General features: G+C 43.6%; 1 pseudogene; it reads left to right on the forward strand.

The window, feature by feature from the left end:
- The window catches only part of LOC122940390, a 1,294,760-nt pseudogene that overhangs the window by 585,572 nt on the left and 686,834 nt on the right, over window positions 1-22,354 (forward strand).

The raw sequence follows: 22,354 nt of genomic DNA on the forward strand, positions 1-22,354 counted from the left end.
TTCTGATTGATTCTTCAGAATTACACCTGAAATGTATTTCAAGAAATTGGTTCCTCTCTAGGGATATACTTTTCATAATCTTTGGATGGTGTGTACAGTATATAGGAGTCGTAAGCACTTAAAGGAGTTGTCTCATCTTAGACAATGGGGGCATACTACTAGGATATGACACTGAGAAGGCCATAGTGGTGGCTGGAGGACTCTGGTCCGGCCACCACCAAGCGCTCTCCCCATAGTAGTGAATGGGAGTGCACTGTGCATGAACGGCCACTGTTTCCAGGGCCTGACTGAAATAGCCAAGCCAATGCCAAGCTGGTGCTGTGCATGCACACTGCACCCTCCACTACTTTTGAGGTTCCTTTTAGGAGATAGGTTCAGGTCACAGTGCTGGGACTGCACCTACCAGACAATAGGGGTATATCCTAGCGAATTGCCCCCATTGTTTCAGATGAGCCAACCCCTTTAATATAAATGCGTGAAAAAATGAAGATAATATGGTGTGGGCCATGCAGTGTTTACTTGAGTGACAGGACTGAGATTTGGAGAGACCTCGGTGTGCACAGTGTCCTAGCTGCAGTGATGATGTTCAGGTCACAGGGTTATTCTTTGGCGCTTTATGTAGTTTGTATAATCGTAAAGGCTGCAGGATAAGGCTACATTCACACAACAGTGAAAAATGGCACACAGCAGTTTTTAGAATGAATTGAAGTTAATGGCGCTATTCACGTGGCCATTTTTTTTTTAGGGCGAGTGAATAGTGGTTGTGAAAAATAGGACATGTCATGCCAGATGGACCCCATGTAAATTAATGGGACTATTTTTAATGGCCATTTAGACAGGAGTGCATCCATGTAATGGCCGGTTATTATGGGTACACTAGTGGAAAATGGCCTTTTAGGGGTTAAAATAAAAATAAATTGCCTTATCCGCTTGCACACACAAGGCAGTCTCTCTTGGTGCTGAAGGACCTGTGCTACCAACGTGATGACATCACCATGCTCTCCCATCATTATCGCTTAGGAGTGCATGGTGACCTCAACCCACTGAGAGTGTAGGTCCTTTTTCACCAAATGAAGAGCGACTTTTCTCTACACGTGCAAGTGAATGATTATTACTGATGGGTGGCACTCTGGGGAACATTATTACTAACTGGAACTGGGGCCACTATGGGGGACATTATGTATACTGCAGGGTTTGGTAATTAAATTAAATAAAGCAAATAAAAATCATCTAAATCATTCTCAAATAATGGCCGTTAAAAATGAATGCAAAACGTCCAGACGACTAAGAAAGGGATGCAAGAAATGGTTGAAAAATGGCCTTGAAAAACTGTGTGTCCGTTTTTTATGACCTGTGCTGGCCTTTAGAGCTCATACAAAAAATTCTCACCACTGAACACCAGATATTTCCTACCGGCCTGTGAACCTTGTCATGATGCTGCCAGTGTTATCCAATACATTCCAGAACTGTAAGGGTTACATAGGATCATAAATCAATACAATGCTATGCAACCCCGTTAGTGCACTAAGGGAGCATTCAGCAGTAGGAAATGTTTTATTTATAAATTACTGATTGGGTGGGGGTTGGATGGAAGTTGATCAAAGTGGAGGCCAACCTGGCCTAGTTATGGTCCTTGGTCTACTAATAGATTGTGGTCTGTTTGGCCACCACAGTTTTAGTCAATTCATACTTGAATTTTATGCCATGTCTTGTTCTTTATGTGGGTTTTTTATATGGAAAAGTTATAAAATTTCAATGCAATTTTATGGTATATTATTCATCAATAATATAATGTGTTTTATTTTTGGCAGATGAATGTACCAGGAACTCAGAGAAACATCTGATATCTTTAGATTTTGAAGTAAAGGATTGTGGTATCACACGAGTTACATTTGAAGAGCATGCCAATATCCAAGATATACCCTCATCCAATCACAGCAACAATGCATCATTTGATCCTTTTAAACAAGTCCAATCTTCTGATTCATCACAGACTGAAACACAGAATAAAAATCACAGAAAAGGTGTTAACCATCAAACAGCTTACATAAGAGGGAAGCCATTTTCATGTTCAGAATGTGGGAAATGTTTTAAACATAAATCATATCTTGTTATACATCAGAGAATTCACACAGGAGAGCAGCCATTTTCATGTTCATACTGTGGGAAATGTTTTAACCATAAATCAGTTCTTGTTACACATCAGAGAATTCACACAGGAGAGAAGCCATTTTCATGTTCAGAATGTGGGAAAGGTTTTAACCATAAATCACATTTGGTTATACATCAGAGAATTCACACAGGAGAGAAGCCATTTTTATGTTCAGAATGTGGGAAATGTTTTAAGAGTAAATCAGATCTTGTTATACATCAGAAAATTCACACAGGGGAGAAGCCATTTTCATGTTCAGAATGTGGGAAATGTTTTCACCATAAATCACATCTTGTTGTACATCAGAGAATTCACACAGGGGAAAAGCCATTTTCATGTTTAGAATGTGGGAAATGTTTTAATCATAAATCAGGTATTGCTAAACATCAGAGAATTCACACAGGAGAGAAGCGAGTTTCATGTTCAGAATGTGGGAAATGTTTTTACAATAAATCAGATCTTGTTATACATCAGAGAATTCACACAGGAGAGAAGCCATTTTCATGTTCAGAATGTGGGAAATGTTTTAACCATAAATCACATCTTGTTGTACATCAGATAATTCACACAGGGGAGAAGCCATTTTCATGTTCAGAATGTGGGAAATGTTTTAACCGTAAATCATCTCTTGTTAAACATGAGAGAAATCACACAGGATAGAAGCCATTTTCATGTTCAGAATGTGATATTTATTTTAACCATAAATCTCTTAGTAACATAAAAAAAAAACACATATAAGAAAAACCATCTTCATGCTTAACCCGTTTGTGACATCCCTTATGTGTTTTTATGGTGGTCACTAACTGGCTTCATTCCTTCAGATACTACTTTTTACAGGGAGATAAAACACTGCCTTGCTTTCAGTTACCAGAGGTAGCTGAGGGCTGGGAGCGATGATTGGGATCGCTGTGAGAGCTCCCCAAACAAACATAGTCTCCTGTATTGAATGAATATTGGTAATCAAAGGACAGATCCAGTTAAAAGTGAAACTATACTCTAAACACAAATGTTTGGTGAGAGAAAATTAAAAAAATATATACAGTATTCCACCTGGCCTGTGATCGGTATGGGGACCCTCCATTCCTGTAAAACTGCAAATACAGGGGCCTATATGTAAAAGTAAAAAAAAAAATAGAGCTGGATTCCCACAAGAGCTGGTGTCCAGACATGTGGAAAAAGGGGTGTCATTCACACTTGTAAATGACCAGTTATTTGCAGTCAAGGTTGCTTTGAGGAGAAGTCAGGTGGATACACAGCTGATAGTCCTACTGAATAGACTGTTAGAATTTGTATTATGGCAAGAAAAAAGCAGCTAAGTAAAGAAAAACGAGTGGCCATCATTACTTTAAGAAATTAAGGTCAGTCAGTCAGCCGGAAAATTGGGAAAACTTTGAAAGTAAGGGCTATTTGACCATGAAGGAGAGTGATGGGATGCTGCACCAGATGACCTGGCCTCCACAGTCACCGGACCTGAACCCAATCGAGATGGTTTGGGGTGGGCCAAACCGCAGAGTGCAGGCAAAAGGGCCAACAAGTGCTAAGCATCTCTGGAAACTCCTTCAAGACTGTTGGAACACCATTTCAGGTGACTACCTCTTAAAGCTCATCAAGAGAATGCCAAGAGTGTGTAAAGCAGTAATCAAAGCAAAAGGTGGCTACTTTGAAGAACCTAGAATATGACATATTTTCAGTTATTTCACACTTGTTTGTTATGTATATAATTTCACATGTGTTAATTCATAGTTTTGATGCCTTTATAGTCATGAAAATAAAGAAAACTCTTTGAATGAGAAGGCGTGTCCAAACTTTTGGTCTGTACTGTACATGTTTCAGTTTGCCACTCTATATCTGGGTAGTTGAAGTCCCCCATAATAACCACCTCATTATGATTTGCGCCTCGTCTATCTAGTTTAGTAGTAGATTTTCTGTGGACTCTGGTATATTAGGTGACTTATAATAAACTCCTATTATTATTTTATTATAGTTTTTTTTCCTCCATGTATTTCTACCCACAGTGATTCCACATGTTCATGTCCCTCACTTATATCATAGTCCTCCTTACACATCACTAATTCTAGTTCCCCAGTTTTATTAGTCAGGCTTCTGGCATTAGTATACATACAAATACGAGGTTTATGTATATTTTTTACCCTACACCTTTCCTTCTGAACTGTTCTACTCCCTCCTTGCATTTTCCCCCCAGTTTTATTACCTTGCCCCAGGTCTCAATCTGCACTAGCTTCCCCTTTTATAACATAATTACCCCGCCCACCCCCTCAGTCCCTAGTTTAAACACTCCTCCAACCTTCTAGCCATCTTCTCCCCCAAAACAGCTGCCCCTTCCCCATTGAGGTGCAGCCCATTCCTACGATAGAGCCTGTAGCCAACAGAGAAGTTGGCCCAGTTCTCCAGGAACCCAAACCACTCCTTCCTACACCAGTTCTTGAGCCACTTGTAAACCTCCTGCTGCCTTTCTTGTGTGGCTCGTGGTACAGGTAGGATTTTGGAAAACACTGCGTTTGAGGTCTTTGCCCTAAGCTTGTGACCTAAATCCATAAAATCATTTTTAAGGACGCTCCACCTACCTCTAACTGAGCATGGAACAGCACAGGGATAGTAATAGAGAGAGGGGCTACCACTGATAAGAGTAAGCCTCTATGCGTGACACATCGTAAATCTATGGGAGTAATGTATGTTTCAACCATACCTGGTGAAGCACAAAACCAGGGCCTGATATAAAAGGATAACAATCTGCCTATTCCAGCCTCGGTCTGTTCTACCCCTATAAGTATTTGTAACATTTAAAAAACCATCAGCTCTGGTCGTACTGGCCGCATTTTCATCAGTAATGTGCAAGTTCTCCCAAAAAGTGATCCAGGCTAGGATTGCCTAATTACATAGAAGCCATTACTCGTCTTCCTAGAGAAATATCTTCTTAATCTATACACCCTGACCAAAATGTACCTGTAGATAAATCCAACAAGTGGGGTCCCCACCACCCCTGTATTTGTAGAAGTCATATGGTTTACTCATCTCACATGAATTTACCAGTGGGTGAATCCTTGGTTATTTTTTATCGTATGTCCCACCAGCTCTGGATTGAAGATGATATGATATAAAATATATTTATTGGATATGTTACATTTTGTGACCATTTTGAGTTAAGAGTTTGTGTGTTAACCCTGCTACATCTGTAATTTTAGAAGTAATGACGATAGCTCGGATTGGGGGGCGGGTAGTGATCCTTTACTGTTCTCATGGATGCTTTTGGACGCTGCCCCTTAATATATTCTGTTGGTGATTGCTTGTTCTGTGCACATAGTGGTTTCTATCTTGCTAGGCAGGGCCGTTATGCTGCACAAGCTTCACTTGCCACATCTGCTGCCTCAGTTATAAAGAAAATTTAGTAAAATAAAAAAAAATAGTAAATGTCCCATCAGCGAAAATATATTTTAAAACTATCAAAATATATCATAAAATACAAGTGAGAATAAAATAAGTAACATAGTACATAAGGCCGAAAAAAGACATTAGTCCATCCAGTTCGGCCTATCATCCTGCAAGTTGATCCAGAGGAAGGCAAAAAAAAAACTGTGAGGTAGAAGCCAATTTTCCTCCCGACTCCAATCAGGCAATCAGAATAACTCCCTGGATCAACGACCCCTCTCTAGTAGCTATAGCCTGTAATATTATTACGCTCCAGAAACACATCCTGGTCCCTCTTGAATTCCTTTATTGTACTCACCATCACCACCTCCTCAGGCAGAGAGTTCCATAGTCTCACTGCTCTTACCGTAAAGAATCCTCTTCTATGTTTGTATACAAACCTTCTTTCCTCCAGACGCAGAGGATGTCCCCTCGTCACAGTCACTGTCCTGGGAATGAATAGATGATGGGATAGATCTCTGTACTGACCCCTGATATATTTATACATATTAATTAGATCTCCTCTCAGTCGTCTTTTTTCTAAAGTGACTAACCCTAATTTTGATAATCTTTCAGGGTACTGTAGTTGCCCCATTCCAGTTATTACTTTAGTTGCCCTCCTCTGGACCCTCTCCAGCTCTGCTATGTCTGCCTTGTTTACAGGAGCCCAGAACTGTACACAGTACTCCATGTGTGGTCTGACTAGCGATTTGTAAAGTGGTAGGACTATGTTCTCATCACGGGCATCTATGCCCCTTTTGATGCAACCCATTATCTTATTGGCCTTGGCAGCAGCTGCCTGACACAATTTTTTGCAGCTTAGTTTGCTGTTTATTAAAATTCCTAGATCTTTTTCCATGTCAGTGTTACTGAGTGTTTTACCATTTAATAAGTACGGGTGACTTGCATTATTCCTTCCCATGTGCATAACTTTACATTTGTCAGTGTTAAACCTCATCTGCCACTTATCTGCCCAAGCCTCCAGTCTATCCAGATCGCTCTGTAGTAGTATACTGTCCTCTTCAGTGTAAATTACTTTACACAGTTTAGTGTCATCTGCGAAAATTGATACTTTACTATGCAAGCCTTCTACAAGATCATTAATAAATATATTGAAGAGAATAGGGCCCAATACTGACCCCTGAGGTACCCCACTAGTGACAGTGACCCAATCTGAGTGTGTACCGTTAATAACCACCCTCTGTTTTCTATCCCTCAGCCAGTTACTTACCCACTTACAGACGTTTTCTCCCAGTCCGAGCATTCTCATTTTATATACTAACCTTTTATGTGGTACAGTGTCAAATGCTTTGGAGAAGTCCAGATATACGACATCCATTGATTCGCCGCTGTCAAGTCTAGAACTTACCTCCTCATAGAAACTGATTTGTCTGACATGACCGATCCCTCATGAAGCCATGCTGATATGGCGTTATTTGCCTATTTCCGTTAAGATGCTCTAATATAGCATCTCTCAGAAAACCTTCAAACAGTTTACCAACAACAGATGTTAAACTTACCGGCCTATAGTTTCCAGGCTCTGTTTTTGGACCCTTTTTGAATATTGGCACCACATTTGCCATGCGCCAATCCTGTGGGACATTCCCTGTCAATATAGAATCTGCAAATATCAGAAATAAGGGTCTGGCTATGACATTACTTAATTCCCTTAGGATACGGGGGTGTATGCCATTGTCTATTTTAATCTTTTAAAAATTGTCTACACCTGCCAAAACTGTCAGCATAGTCTGCCTTTTCATGAAACAAAAAAAAAAAAACTATTAATATGACCAAAACGGGCATGCAATTTTAACTATTGTCAGTTTGCATATTTAAAGAATAAGCAGCTGGAGTTTGAAATGGTGCTTGGACCATTAAACCGCCCCATGCTCTAAATGACTATAATGTGTATGTCATTAAAGGGGTTTTCCAGTAATGTGCTCTCGATGGCTTGTTGTCAGGATAGGCCATAAGTATCATATTGGTGGGGAGTTTGACACCTGGCACCCCCACAAATCAGCTGGTCTACAGTAGCTCTGGCACCAGAACTCCACACATTCTGTGCCTTAGACAGAGGTGGTGACCAATCTCTTCAGTTGAAGCAACTCCGACATAACCGGATTCATCCACTACACCATATTGGAAAAGTTTTTGAAATTCATTTTAAGGGTTAACAAAGTGATTTTTGTAAAGACGGTTGACTTGGGTAATAAAGCACAACTGCAGAGAACATCTGGGTCAACAGTTTATAGAACATCCTGCCTCATAATCCTGTCATATTCTATAGAAACCTCCTGATATATGTTCTGTGCAAAGTATCGACTAACCTGCCTAGTTATAGCGATTATTATTATATAGCTTATTTCTTTATTGCTTACATAAGGAACCTTATATAAAGCCTGGACTCCTAGTATAATCAGACAGCTGCTTAGCAGAGCTTGTCACCATTGTATCGTGTGTTATCTGGTTGTCTCACTGTCGGCAGGAAATAACGATAGCCTACCTTTTGATTCAGATGACTTTATTCTTCAATTGATAGATATTTAAAATAAAACTAAGTGAATGGAAATATATTTCTGGTAAAGCTTTTGAATATATATATATATATATATATATGTGTGGAGTTAGGATGTAATGCTTACCCATTTGCTCAGGTGAAGGGAATTGGCAGAGGAACCAGGCTCCAAAGGTGGCCGTGCTTCAAAGCAGACCCTGTGGTTACATGTCACACTCGGCTCAGACAACCTTACAGCTCAGCTCCACTGATGGGGGCTGAGTTGGTCAACAACTATAAAGAAACTCCCCAGACATCATGGAACCAGGAGTTCATAAAAAAGTATGAACTGCACATACATCTCATAAATACACCGTTCACCATTCATCTCTTTGAGACCCAGGGACCGAGACAGACTTTTGCCTGTGGGACATAGGGAAGGGGAGATATGGAGAACTCCTTCCAGTGAGGAGCTAGGATCTCTGGCTGCCAAGCCAAAAAGGAGGGCGAGTGTGATCCTCCCAGGGGAGGGGGTGGGTGACCTCCTAAGGTTTAAGTGCCCGTGCAGGACAGAGATGATTGTCTTTCTCTGAAGGCAGGTCGCAGGGTGTCATGTTTGGAGAGACCTAGAAACTCTCTGTCCTCAATGCCTCCCATGTGACTACAGCTAAGGATTATATCATCCAAGAATTCTACAAGATTACAACTTTAATGGACCACATATGGATCTGGTAACTGACTTTTATCTGTTAACTCTCACTGTATTATCACCTGTATTTGCACAGCTGACCATTGTATATAATCTGTGTATATAGTGTTATGTCTAGTGCGCCCTTAAAGGGGTTGTCTTACAAGGCACTTACTAATGTATTATTATTATCCGTATTGCTTCCTTTGCTGGCTAAACTCATTTTTCCATCACATTATACATTTCTCATTTCCATGGTTACGACCATTATTCAATCCAGGATTGGTGGCCATGTTTGCACACTATAGGAAAAAGTGCCGGCCTATGTGCGTTCCTATGGTCCCGGCCAGCAGAGAAGCCAGTGTTTTTTTCTTTAGTGTACAAGCATGGCAACCAATGCTGGATTGCAGGGTGGTCGTAACCATGGAAACAAGACATATATAATGTGATGGAAGAATGAGTCTAGCTACCAAAGGAAGCAATATGGACAATAACAATATATTAGTAAATGCTTTGTATTAACTGTCTCTACATGATAAATGCCATTTGCTGAAGGGAGACAACCCCTTTAAGGCAATTAAATATACAATTTATTTTTGCGCTGTTCTGTTGTCTCAATCCACGAATCCACACGTCCTTGTCACGGTATTACGTTACATGCTACCTGGGTTGGTTTCTGAACCAATATAACCATGTTAATGGACCAGGTTTATATCCAACGAGGAACTGGTGGCAGTATACTGGGCTAGCGGGGCTCTGTCTCACTGGGCCAGTGAAAGGGCTCTCTAACCTGTCAGGGTTGTGAGCAAGTGTTGTGCCATGCCGGAGGTAGCGTGGGCCACCCTCTCTCACTCCCTGTGCCCGTTTGGCAGGGGCTGTGCCAAGCTAACCTTACGTACTCCCTAGGAGTACGTAATAAGTCTTCGAAACCATGCCGCGTGATCATGACGTACAGTCATGCGGTACATTTTATATATACAGGTCCTTCTAAAAAAATAGCATATTGTGATAAAGTTCATTATTTTCTGTAATGTACTGATAAACATTAGACTTTCATATATTTTAGATTCATTACACACCAACTGAAGTAGTTCAAGCCTTTTATTGTTTTAATATTAATGATTTTGGCATACAGCTCATGAAAACCCCAAATTCCTATATATAAAAATTAGCATATCATGAAAGGGTTCTCTAAACGAGCTATTAACCTAATCATCTGAATCAACTAATTAACTCTAAACACCTGCAAAAGATTCCTGAGGCTTTTAAAAACTCCCAGCCTGGTTCATTACTCAAAACCGCAATCATGGGTAAGACTGCCGACCTGACTGCTGTCCAGAAGGCCATCATTGACACCCTCAAGCAAGAGGGTAAGACACAGAAAGAAATTTATGAACGGATAGGCTGTTCCCAGAGTGCTGTATCAAGGCACCTCAGTGGGAAGTCTGTGGGAAGAAAACGCTGCACAACGAGAAGAGGTGACCGGACCCTGAGGAAGATTGTGGAGAAGGACCGATTCCAGACATTGGGGGACCTGCGGAAGCAGTGGACTGAGTCTGGAGTAGAAACATCCAGAGCCACCGTGTACAGGCGTGTGCAGGAAATGGGCTACAGGTGCCGCATTCCCCAGGTCAAGCCACTTTTGAACCAGAAACAGCTGCAGAAGCGCCTGACCTGGGCTACAGAGAAGCAGCACTGGACTGTTGCTCAGTGGTCCAAAGTACTTTTTTCGGAAATGAAAGCAAATTTTGTATGTCATTCGGAAATCAAGGTGCCAGAGTCTGGAGGAAGACTGGGGAGAGGGAAATGCCTGAAGTCCAGTGTCAAGTACCCACAGTCAGTGATGGTCTGGGGTGCCATGTCAGCTGCTGGTGTTGGTCCACTGTGTTTTATCAAGGGCAGGGTCAATGCAGCTAGCTATCAGGAGATTTTGGAGCACTTCATGCTTCCATCTGCTGAAAAGCTTTATGGAGATGAAGATTTCATTTTTCAGCACGACCTGGCACCTGCTCACAGTGCCAAAACCACTGGTAAATGGTTTACTGACCATGGTATTACTGTGCTCAATTGGCCTGCCAACTCTCCTGACCTGAACCCCATAGAGAATCTGTGGGATATTGGGAAGAGAAAGTTGAGAGACGCAAGACCCAACACTCTGGATGAGCTTAAGGCCACTATCGAAGCATCCTGGGCCTCCATAACACCTCAGCAGTGCCACAGGCTGATTGCCTCCATGCCACGCCGCATTGAAGCAGTCATTTCTGCAAAAGGATTCCCGACCAAGTATTGAGTGCAGAACTGAACATAATTATTTTAAGGTTGACTTTTTTTGTATTAAAAACACTTTTCTTTTATTGGTCGGATGAAATATGATAATTTTTTGAGATAGGAATTTGGGGTTTTCATGAGCTGTATGCCAAAATCATCAATATTAAAACAATAAAAGGCTTGAACTACTTCAGTTGTGTGTAATGAATCTAAAATATATGAAAGTCTAATGTTTATCAGTACATTACAGAAAATAATGAACTTTATCACAATATGCTAATTTTTTTTAGAAGGACCTGTATATATAATTTTTAATAAAGTTAAGCAATTTGTTTCAGTATACAGTACAATATTTGACTATAACCATGTCAGAATTACTTGGATGAGCAAATCTATTAGTGATTAGAATGTAAGAAATCAGATGTTGTTAGACGTCACAATACTCACGCAGGGGAGAAGCCATTTTTATGTTCTGAATTTGGGAAATGTTTTATCCAGAATTCAGATCCTAATAGACATCAAATAAAGAAAACCTTTCAGAATTTGTGAAATTGTTTACTCTAAAGTCAACCCTTGCTGACCACCACAGAAGAGAAGCCATATTCACATTCAGAAATCAGAATGTGGGAAAATGTTCAGATGGAAATAATATCTTATTGACCATTTTCATTTTTTCTACTCTTTGAAAAATAGTATAATAAAAAATACAACAGTAGATGCAAAGTAAAGCTGCCAGTCATAGAAGAGGAAGGGAATGCAATTTACAGCACTGAATGATGAGTAAGTTCATTCTCCAAAAAGCAAATCCAGACAACCCTTATGTATCAATCACTTGAATAGAATATTGCATAATAAATCATATAAGTGCATCTTAAAGGGGTTCTCAGGGCTTTTAAGATCTATCCTCAGGATAGGTCTGACACCCGGCACCCCTGTCGATCAGCTGTTTGAAGAGGGGGCGTGCTCCTCCTCCTCTTCAAACAGCTGATGGGCGGGGGTACCGGGTGTCAGACCCCCGCCGATCTGATATTGATGACCTAATATAAGGCAATACTTCCAGACCATACTAATGGCATTTTAGTAGTTAAGCATCTGCAGATTCTTATCTCAAGGTTAGCATTCTTCAGAAAAACAGTTTACCACAGTTCAGACCATTTCCATCACAATCCCCTCCTTTTGTGATTTTAGCAGATGGGCAGGACCCCCAGGGCCCAGTACTTCACTTGACTTTGTATCAAATGCAGGACTTAACCTAATATCTTCACCCGATTCCCCTTGACCTGGAGTCCTGAACATCTGCACCAACCACAACAACCTGTGATGCATCGAGGTGAAGTTGCCTCCAAGTGCAGACTTAATCCTAGCAAATGAAAAAACATAGAAGTTAAGGCATTTCATCTAATTAAACAATACTACAAGTAATAACTAATTATAGGTAAGGCTAGTTTCACACTTGCGGCAGGACGGATCCAACAGGCTGTTCACCATGTCGGATCCGTCCTGCGGCTATTTCGCCGTGCCCGCGGACCGCCGCTCCATCCCAATTGACTATAATGGGGACGGGGGCGGAGGCAGAGCTCCGGCGCAGCACGGCGGTGCACTGAGAAAGCCGCCGGACTAAAAAGCCTGACATGCAGTAATTTTAGTCCGGCGGCCTTTCTCCGTGCAGAAACCCATTAGCTCCGCCCCGTCCCCATTATAGTCAATTGGGACAGAGCGGCGGCATGGCGAAATAGCCACAGGACGGATCCGACATGGTGAACAGCCTGTCGGATCCGTCCTGCCGCAAGTGTGACTACCCAAAATGTGTATCCTTCACTGAGTTGAGTACTCTATGTGATGCGACTTAGATCTATGTGTATTGTTTCATGCTTGTAGCCGTATTGGGAAAAATACCAGTAACTAAGATGGCCGCTGGGCAGGAAGTGACGTTACCTCAGTTAAGATGGCTGCCAGGGAGAAAATGGGATTTTGCTGCGCATGTTGGTTGCCGGTGGCAACTTGTTTTTATGCATGTGTGTGCGCTTTCCCTTTTAGGATGTTTCCTTTCCTTGCTTTGGTGTGTAGGGAGGTGTAAGGAGTGCTTGGTAGGTGTGATGGGTGTGTCCTCAGGCCTCCTATATGTTGGTGTGGTGGAGCCTGAGTGTCAGTTTGGTTTATTTGTCAGCTTGGTGTGGAGCTCTGCTCCTGGGCTGAATGATACTGTCTTTGTGAGCTATCCTTATTTGTTATTTTGTATTTCTTGCTTTGTCTGTTGTCCCCTCCGGTGTGTTTCTATCATCCCCCCCCCCACCTCGTATATGTAGTTATGGTGCGGGTTTTGCTTGGAGGTTTGAATGTTGTATAAGGGCCCCGGAAGGGGCGGGCTTTCCCGGAGGGGCTTAAGTAAAGACACGTGGGCTTTTCCAGCTTGGAACCACCTTCCATCATGGCTACGGCAGGTAAGTGAGGATTGCATAGTTATGTTACTGTGTAACTTGCCTGCCGTACTGTTTAGCCCATGGCCTTCTATCCTGCTTGCCACTGGGCCGTTTGAGACACCATTCATACGTGGTGTTGGATGAATGGGTGGTCTCTGCCCTGTCATTAGGCCTAGGGCTTTGTAGAGATAGTAGGGTCAGAAGTTGGTGAGCATGAGCCCCCTTACCTTCTGAGGCGGCTCATGCGGTAGGAGTCTAAGGTGAGTTCAGGATTGTGTTAGGTGGTGACCTGCTCCCTGTTCCTTCCTATCTGACATTGCAGCAACCGTCATTACACGGTGGGGGGTTTTCCCCACTCCCCTATCGTGAGAGATGGCTGCCGGAGAGTCAGTAGGATTAATTAAGATGGCTGCCGGAGCGGAAGCTGGTACGTAGGGTGTGCCATCCTGTGTGATAACCGGGTACAAGGAGGTGGGCCTGGGACGTGGTTTTACCGCTCCACAGCTGTAACAGACATTCCTCCCTGTGGGATTCTGGCAATGACATACTCCACAAATCCACCCCTCCAGAGACTGAGGGGGCTGATAATATGGTGGGGGTCGTGCCTGCTGAAGCATGGCAGAGTCCTCCGGTGCCATTTTAGGGGCTGTGTTGGCGGCATATAAAAGTAATAATTTGTCTATTCATCATACGTTAATATCCAACCTAATTTCTTTTATTTCTCTGGCTGTTCTATACCATGCTTCTGCATCCTTTAGTATGTTGTTATCTTGAAGCATTCCTTTCTTAGTTGTCAGCACTTTCTCCTCATAAATTCCTGTGATCTTAATGAATTTCTCTCCTTCTCTCTGAGACAATCAGGTGGTCGGCGTACCTGCCAGATGCTAAGTTTCCCGTCCCCATTTTCTTCTCTTCTTTTTAAGTCTTCATTATACTGAATACTGTACACGGCTCCCAGCCGGAAGGCTTCTAATGCCGCCCGCACTGTCAATCTCTCTAAGTTATCTTTGCATGTACATTCAATATGAACACTTTCCTAACTCCCTGAAGCTACAGGAAAGCTACCGATAACCTGTTCTCTCCTTCTGGAAAGGGACTTCAGTTATACTCAATGACATGCCAGCCCGAGTTTTACACCCCTGGCATATACGTCATATGAGCCCTACCTATCGGTGTGACAGATACGCGACACCAATAGGAACACGCCTACCAACGTGACAATAGTGTACTGCTGGTAGGACGAGCAAATATTTTTAATCATCAACTGTCTAAAGTTGAAACACGTGTAACTATTGTAGGAAGGAACAAGGGGCCATCATTGATGGTCGGTACGTGTCACCGAGGTTTCTGGCCTCGTGAGGTAAGAGTCTTTTTTTTTGCTGAAGTGTCATTATGTGCTTTGCAGTCTGACACTTCAGCTGTTTAGTATGGCTGTAAAGCTGATCCGGGACGGCTCTTATTGGGAGTAGCCAAAGTGCTGGGTGGGTGGCTATTCCCCATGTTCCAGGCTGGGTCTTGGGAGGCTTATAAAAAGCAGTCAGCTTTATCAGGTGGTGTAGATTATCCTCCATCTGACATAAAAGCTGTAAAGTACTCTGTGCTGAGGACTACAAACAGGCGTGCAGGCCGTCTGGAAGCCTGCCAGTGAACTTGTCTGTGGCTGAGCATATGGCTGGGTGTGAACTGACACCAAGGATTCCAGGTGACCATTGTTATGTTTTGCTGTGTGTAAACAAGCACCAAGACTGTGATGTTTTTTTCTGAGTGTTAATTTATACACTGAAGTTAATTTACAACCTAATTCCTTGACTCTATACTGCATCCAGAGCAAATCCCCACACTATATACAGTACAGACCAAGAGTTTTCTTTATTTTCATGACTATGAAAATTGTAGATTCACACTGAATGCATCAAAACTATGAATTAACACATGTGGAATTATATACATAACAAAAAAGTGTGAAACAACTGAAAATATGTCATATTCTAGGTTCTTCAAAGTAGCCACCTTTTGCTTTGATTACTGCTTTGCACACTCTTGGCATTCTCTTGATGAGCTTCAAGAGGTAGTCACCTGAAATGGTTTTTACTTCACAGGTGTTCCCTGTCAGGTTTAATAAGTGGGATTTCTTGCCTTATAAATGGGGTTGGGACCATCAGTTGCATTGTGGAGAAGTCAGGTGGATACACAGCTGATAGTCCTACTGAATAGACTGTTAGAATTTGTATTATGGCAAGAAAAAAGCAGCTAAGTAAAGAAAAAAGAGTGGCAATCGTTACTTTAAGTAATGAAAGTCAGTCCGAAAAATTGGGAAAACTTTGAAAGCGCTACAAAGAAACTGGCTCACATGCGGACCGCCCCAGGAAAGGTAGACCAAGAGTCACCTCTGCTGCGGAGGAGAAGTTCATCCGAGTCACCAGCCTCAGAAATCGCAGGTTAACAGAAGCTCAGATTAGAGACAAGGCCAATGCCACACAGAGTTCTAGCAGCAGACACATCTCTAGAACAACTGTTAAGAGGAGACTGTGTGAATCGGCCTTCATGGTAGAATATCTGCTAGGAAACCACTACTAAGAACAGGCAACAAGCAGAAGACACTTGTTTGGGCTAAAGAACACAAGGAATGGACATTAGACCAGTGGAAATCTGTGCTTAGGTCTGATGAGTCCAAATTTGAGATCTTTGGTTCCAACCACCGTGTCTTTGTGCGACGCAGAAAAGGTGAACGGATGGACTCTACAGGCCTGGTTCCCACCATGAAGCAGGGAGGAGGAGGTGTGATGCTGTGGGGATGCTTTGCTGGTGACACTGTTGGGGATTTATTCAAAATTGAAGGCATACTGAACCAGCATGGCTACCACAGCATCTTGCAACGGCATGCTATTCCATCCGGTTTGCGTTTAGTTGGACCATCATTTATTTTTCAACAGGACAATGACCCCAAACACACCTCCAGGCTGTGTAAGGGCTATTTGACCATGAAGGAGAGTGATGGGGTGCTGCACCAGATGACCTGGCCTCCACAGTCACCGGACCTGAACACAATCAAGATGGTTTGTGGTGAGCTGGACCGCAGAGTGAAGGCAAAAGGGCCAACAATTGCTAAGCATCTCTGGGAACTCCTTCAAGACTGTTGGAAGACCATTTCAGGTGACTACCTCTTGAAGCTCATCAAGAGAATGCCAAGAGTGTGCAAAGCAGTAATCAAAGCAAAAGGTGGCTACTTTGAAGAACCTAGAATATGACATATTTTCAGTTGTTTCACACTTTTTTGTTATGTATATAATTCCACATGTGTTAATTCATACTTTTGATGCCTTCAGTGTGAATCTACAATTTTCATAGTCATGAAAATAAAGAAAACTCTTTGAATGAGAAGGTGTGTCCAAACTTTTGGTTTGTACTGTACATATGTATATTTCCTCTGAAGTCCCTGCCAAACCACAGACAGTTGATAATACACTTTAACTACGCTCTTAGGACAAGGGCTTATGTGGTCTGGTGTCCAGCCGTCCCACGCACTACACAAAGCGGAGGCACAGAAGGGATATCAGGTAAGATAACTAGTTTTCTTACCTTTCTCTGAGCTGAGCAGTCCCCTCCCTCGTCTGCGTCCGACCCACGAGTGGATATTTCATGCGGCTATTCAGTCTGAACAATTTCACCCTTGTCCCACGTTGGGCGCTAACTGTTTTGAATGCACACAAGCTGTGCTTTCTTTTCAACTGTCTGCTCCAAACTGCAAGTTGTTAGTACATGCACGACAGAGAAATACCACACTGACACCTCTCAAAGATCAAAGCAAAATTCTCATTTATTAGAGAAAGTTAGGCAGTATATATGCACATGAGAGGGGGCATCCTCCCTGAGGACGTGGCAGTGTTCTATTCGTCTTTATACAGAAATAAATTTTCACTTCTGCACAATTAGCATAGCTAAGGAATGTAAACTATAGATAAGTGGGGAGTGATCCTGGATGCCAGCGCCATCTTGTAATGGCTTCAGATCATTCAATCTTATATCCACAACAGGAGCAGTGGTTACATGAGGGATCCTGACATCCAAGACAGACTACTAAGGCTACTGTCACACTCGCGTTTTGGCTTTCCGTTTGTGAGATCCGTTCAGGGCTCTCACAAGCGGTCCAAAATGGATCAGTTTTGCCCTAATGCATTCTGAATGGAAAATAATCCATTCAGAATGCATCAGTTTGCCTACATTCAGTCACCATAACGCTTTAGAGGCGGACACCAAAACGTTGCTTGCAGCTTTTTGGTGTCCGTCTGACGAAACTGAGCCAAACGGATCCGTCCTGGCACACAATGTAAGTCAATGGGGACAGATCAGTTTTCTCTGACACAATCTGGCACAATAGAAAACCGGTCCGTCCCCTATTGACTTTCAATGGAGTTCCTGACGGATCCTTCTTGGCTATGTTAAAGATAATACAAACGGATCTGTTCAGAACGGATGCAGGCGGTTGTATTATCTGAACTGAAGCGTTTTTGCAGATCTACGATGGATCCACTCAAAACGCAAGTGTGAAAGTGGCCTAACAGAGAGGATTGTTAGATTGCTAGAGAACCTGTTCTGTTACACGCTGATACAGGTAGCGGGCCCATGACAGAGTGGAGAGGGTGTTAGCTGTAAGTTTGTGTTGACGTTTATTTTTTCCTTCTTCTGATTGATCTGTCACAAGAACAACCCCAAAATAATGCATCGTGTCTTTTGAGCATCCGCCTTAACACGGTCAATATTTGGTCAGTAATTGGTAAGGCAAAATCAGGAGTGGGTCCAAAACAGAGATAACACATGACGGGATTATTTGCATGTCTTCTGTGTTTTGGACCCCTCCTGCTTTTGGCTTCCAACTCCTGATTCAAAATACTGACCGTGTGATAGAGGCCTTATGGATGCATCAAAGACAGGATCCGTTGTGGTCTTCATTTATCGGTTCTGCTGACAGATAAGAAGGGTCAAATACATGGTGATGACAACAAGGCCAAACATGGACACTAGTGGTGCGAGGGTGGCAAAAGCAAGACGAGGTAACATAGTGGCCCTGTCCTGGTGATGCAGCACACTGCAATCAGAACATTACTGCCAGAATGATCTAGTCTGATGCATCAGGGATCGGTGTGTGGACATCATGGCTGATCCAAGCCTGATTCATCTTTGCAAAGGTTAATCTCTCTACATTTTGTGTTGAAAGGTGAGTTCTCTTTGGGGTAACTCTGCCCCCCGCCACACTGAACACCCTCTCTGATGCCACACTGCTGGCTAGGCAGGAAAACTTGTCCAGAGCAAACACGGCCAGTTGCGGCCACGATTCAAGTTTGGCTGCCCAGTAGTCCAGGGGATCTGGGATTACAGGGTACAGTCCAAGTATGCCACCAGCTGCTGGTTCCATGTCCTGCTGCTGCCGGGTGGTTTCTTCAGTAGGCAGGTGAAGAAAAGTACTCATTAGAGGCTCAAGACTTAAAGGAGTAGACCACTTTTTGGCTACTGTTAATCAATGTGTTTGCAAAATGAGTAAATGGCAATTTAATAAGGTATTCTCTATTTTTTTAGCCAAGTCCTTTGTGCTGTCCACACAGCAGTCCTGTCTATAAAATGGCTGCTGATGGAGGGTCATGTGAGCAGGCAAATTACAGTGCAGATTGCAGATATGGTGTATTTGAGTGGAGAAGGCTGAGTGATGTGTCTGGAGTTATTTTTGCTTGGTCACATGACCCTCCATCAGCGACCATCTTATGGACAGATCTCCTGTGTGGACAGCACAGAAGATTTGCCCAACAAGGGGACACGACCTATGAAATATAGCAAACGTCACATAAAATCAACAAAGGCTATATTAGTAAGTGTCATATAATCATCTTACATGCATATTGGTCAGCAATAACCAGAAAGTGGCCAACCCCTTTATGTTGCTGCTGATGGAGCTGGTGCTCCTCCTGCCCCCCAGCAGTCATGCAGTGGAGCGTGTGCTCAGAGGTTCCCCCGGGTCACACCTTTGTGAGGAAGGGCAATGGGGCACATAGGCAGAGACCAACCGACTACATAGAATGTCTCGATAGTAGTTACGTTTATCATTCCTCAGCAGGTGTAAAAAGGCCCCCATTTTGGCCTGGTAGTGAGGGACTAACATGGTGGAGAGCCAGTAGTTCACCTCTTCCGAATGGTGATAATGAGGTTGTCACTATGCAAGCAACTCCGCATGTATCTGGCCATTTGCACAAGGTAATCGAAAGGAACCCCTGCCTCCATCTCCACTGCATACTGCCACAGTCTGTCCGTGTCATCTGCCTGGTCTTTCACATTATTCTCCAGCTCCTCATATTCCTCTCCTGTCACTTGGGGAGATAAACCACCTATTTCTGTATACAATTCCTGTGCATTAATGTCTTCTTTCTCATCCTCCTTCTCCACCAGTTCAGCCCGCACAGGGCTCAGGTGACCGTAAAATGTAAGCACCATGTCTCCTGTCCCCTCACCAGCCAGACTAATGAGCATCTGCTTCAGGATGTCAAGGAGTGGAATGGCATAATTCATCCCATAGTTCTGGCAACTGTTAAATAAAGTGGTCTCCTCAAAGGGCCTAAGCAAACGGCAAGTGTCACGCATGAGCTGCCACTGGGTAACGTCGAAGTTACATAGGGGAGTACCCCTGTCCGCTTGCATCATCAAGAAATCATTGACACCCTTTCTCTGCTCATATAGTCAGTCCAACATGTGGAGGATGGAGTTCCAACATGTGGAAACGTTGCATGAGGCGATGTTGGGAAACACTATTCTGCCTTTGCATCTCAAGGAGGGCGTGTTTTGTACTGTAAAAGTGGCTGAAGTGCATGCAGTTTCTTGGCTGCTTTCAAGACGTCTTGCAGTTAGGTGGAAGATTTCAGGAACTGTGTTGCAACTATATTAAAGATGTGCGCCATGCAGGGCGCATGGGTCAGCCCTCCTTGATGCAGGACCAATAAAATGTTCTTCTCATTATTGGTGACCATGGTTCCGATATTCAGTTGGCGAGGATTTAATTTCTTGGTTGAAGACGTGGAGCAGTTCCTCCCCGATGTGACTCAGTTCCCCAGGCTGGCCAGGTGCAGAACAGCCTGACACCACAATGTTCTGCATAGGTGGTATGCTGAAGGACAGGAAGGATAGGTGGTGCTGGAATCACAGCTTGAGAACGCGGAGGCGGCATTGCGATCACCTGGCCAAGTTGTTGGTGTATCTAGGCTGGAACCACATTTACCCAGTGGGCTGTAAAGGATGTATATTGTCCTTGACCATAGTTACAGCATCACATGTTGGCGGTGCCATGAACTGTGCCAGACACCGACAGGCTCAAGGACTGGCTCACCTTTTGCTGTATGTACGTATGCAGGGCTGGTACAGCTTTTTTTAGAGAAATAGTGATGGTATGGGGCTCTTCACCTTGGCTTGGCACAAGCCGTCAGTTCTTTAAAATGTGCAGAGTCAACCACATGGAAAGGGAGGGACTTTAGTACCAGCTACTTGGCCAGGAGCACGTTCAGCTTCTGTGCTGTTGGATGACTGCACATATTCTGTTGTCTTTTTGCAATCGCCTCTGTGATCAATTGCTGGCAAAACACATGACAAGGCGCATCAGGACCAGTAGACTGCTGAGGTGGTGGAGCCCTGACTGCTGGAAAAGGTGGGAGATGCTTCAGGCTGTACCACTACATTAGCACCATGGTTTTCCCAGGCCACTTTATGGTGACGCTCCATGTATTGACGCAGGGCCGTGGTAACACATTGGCACCATGGCCACTCTTCACCTTCTGCCCACAGATTCTACATATGGCCACGCTGATGTCCTCTGGTGACTTGTTGAAAAATTCCCACACCGGTAAGTTTGGCATTTTACCCCCACCACTGCGTGCTGACTAACTCCCGCTGTCTCTATGAAGACTTGCACCGTTAGTTGTTTCCGGAGAGGTAGGCTTCTGAGTAGCAGTCTACCCTGAGCACTGTTTAGCTCCAGATCTCACACTGCTGACACTTTGCTGACTCAAGGCCACGCTTGCAGCCTGCTGTCTCAGCCACTTGCTGCCGCTGTCTCAAGGACACGCTGACATTCTCACTCCCTGATGATGATGAGGAAGCCCCCTCTTCACCTGGCTCCCATGTGCGATTGGCTACATCATCCACTACTTTCTGCTTATCACTTATGTCACCCTCACCAGTCTCATGGCCGCATCCTTGACCGCTCGCAACATCTGCTCCCACTCAACTCTCATCGTCACTACTTGCATGCCTACAGGAGGAAACAGCGGACCTCTCCTTCAAATCTGGAGTGGGCAGTAGCTGCTAACTGTCCTCAATAATATCTTCCTTGCTAAAAAGCAGAGCATAGCGGGCGGCATACATTGCTTGCCTGGCAGAAGGAGCAGCAAAAGAAAGAGGCAGGTTCAGGACAGGTGAGGGCACAGAGCTCGTACCTGGGCCATGCCACCTAAGAAATAACCTTCTTTCCAGATTCTCCTTGATGTAGTCAGCCATCGCTTGAGATTCGGGTGAGAGGAGATACACCCTACCATGAGGAGGAGTAGATCCAGGCAACAGATGAAAGGGGAAATTGTATGGATTATGAGGAGGAAAAGTCTGCTCCTTTTTTATTGAAGACATACGCAAACCAATTATACAGAAGGTAGGCCTTCTAAATTTGCAGGTGGTTGGGAGTGATCTTTTGGCTGTACAGAGGTCAGGCACTTGTCCTGGTACAACAGTTGCCAGTGGATTATCTCTCCTGATTTCCATTCCAGGATGGATTTATGGACTCAGACCCAGGGTAGCCCCAACACGACAGGGTTCCAGAAGTACATACAGGGAAATCTCCTCAGAATGTAGAACTCCAACTTGAAGATCCAGAGGTTCAG

The sequence above is a fragment of the Bufo gargarizans genome, chromosome 6, assembly GCF_014858855.1.
Source record: "Bufo gargarizans isolate SCDJY-AF-19 chromosome 6, ASM1485885v1, whole genome shotgun sequence".
NCBI classification, from domain to species: Eukaryota; Metazoa; Chordata; class Amphibia; order Anura; family Bufonidae; genus Bufo; species Bufo gargarizans.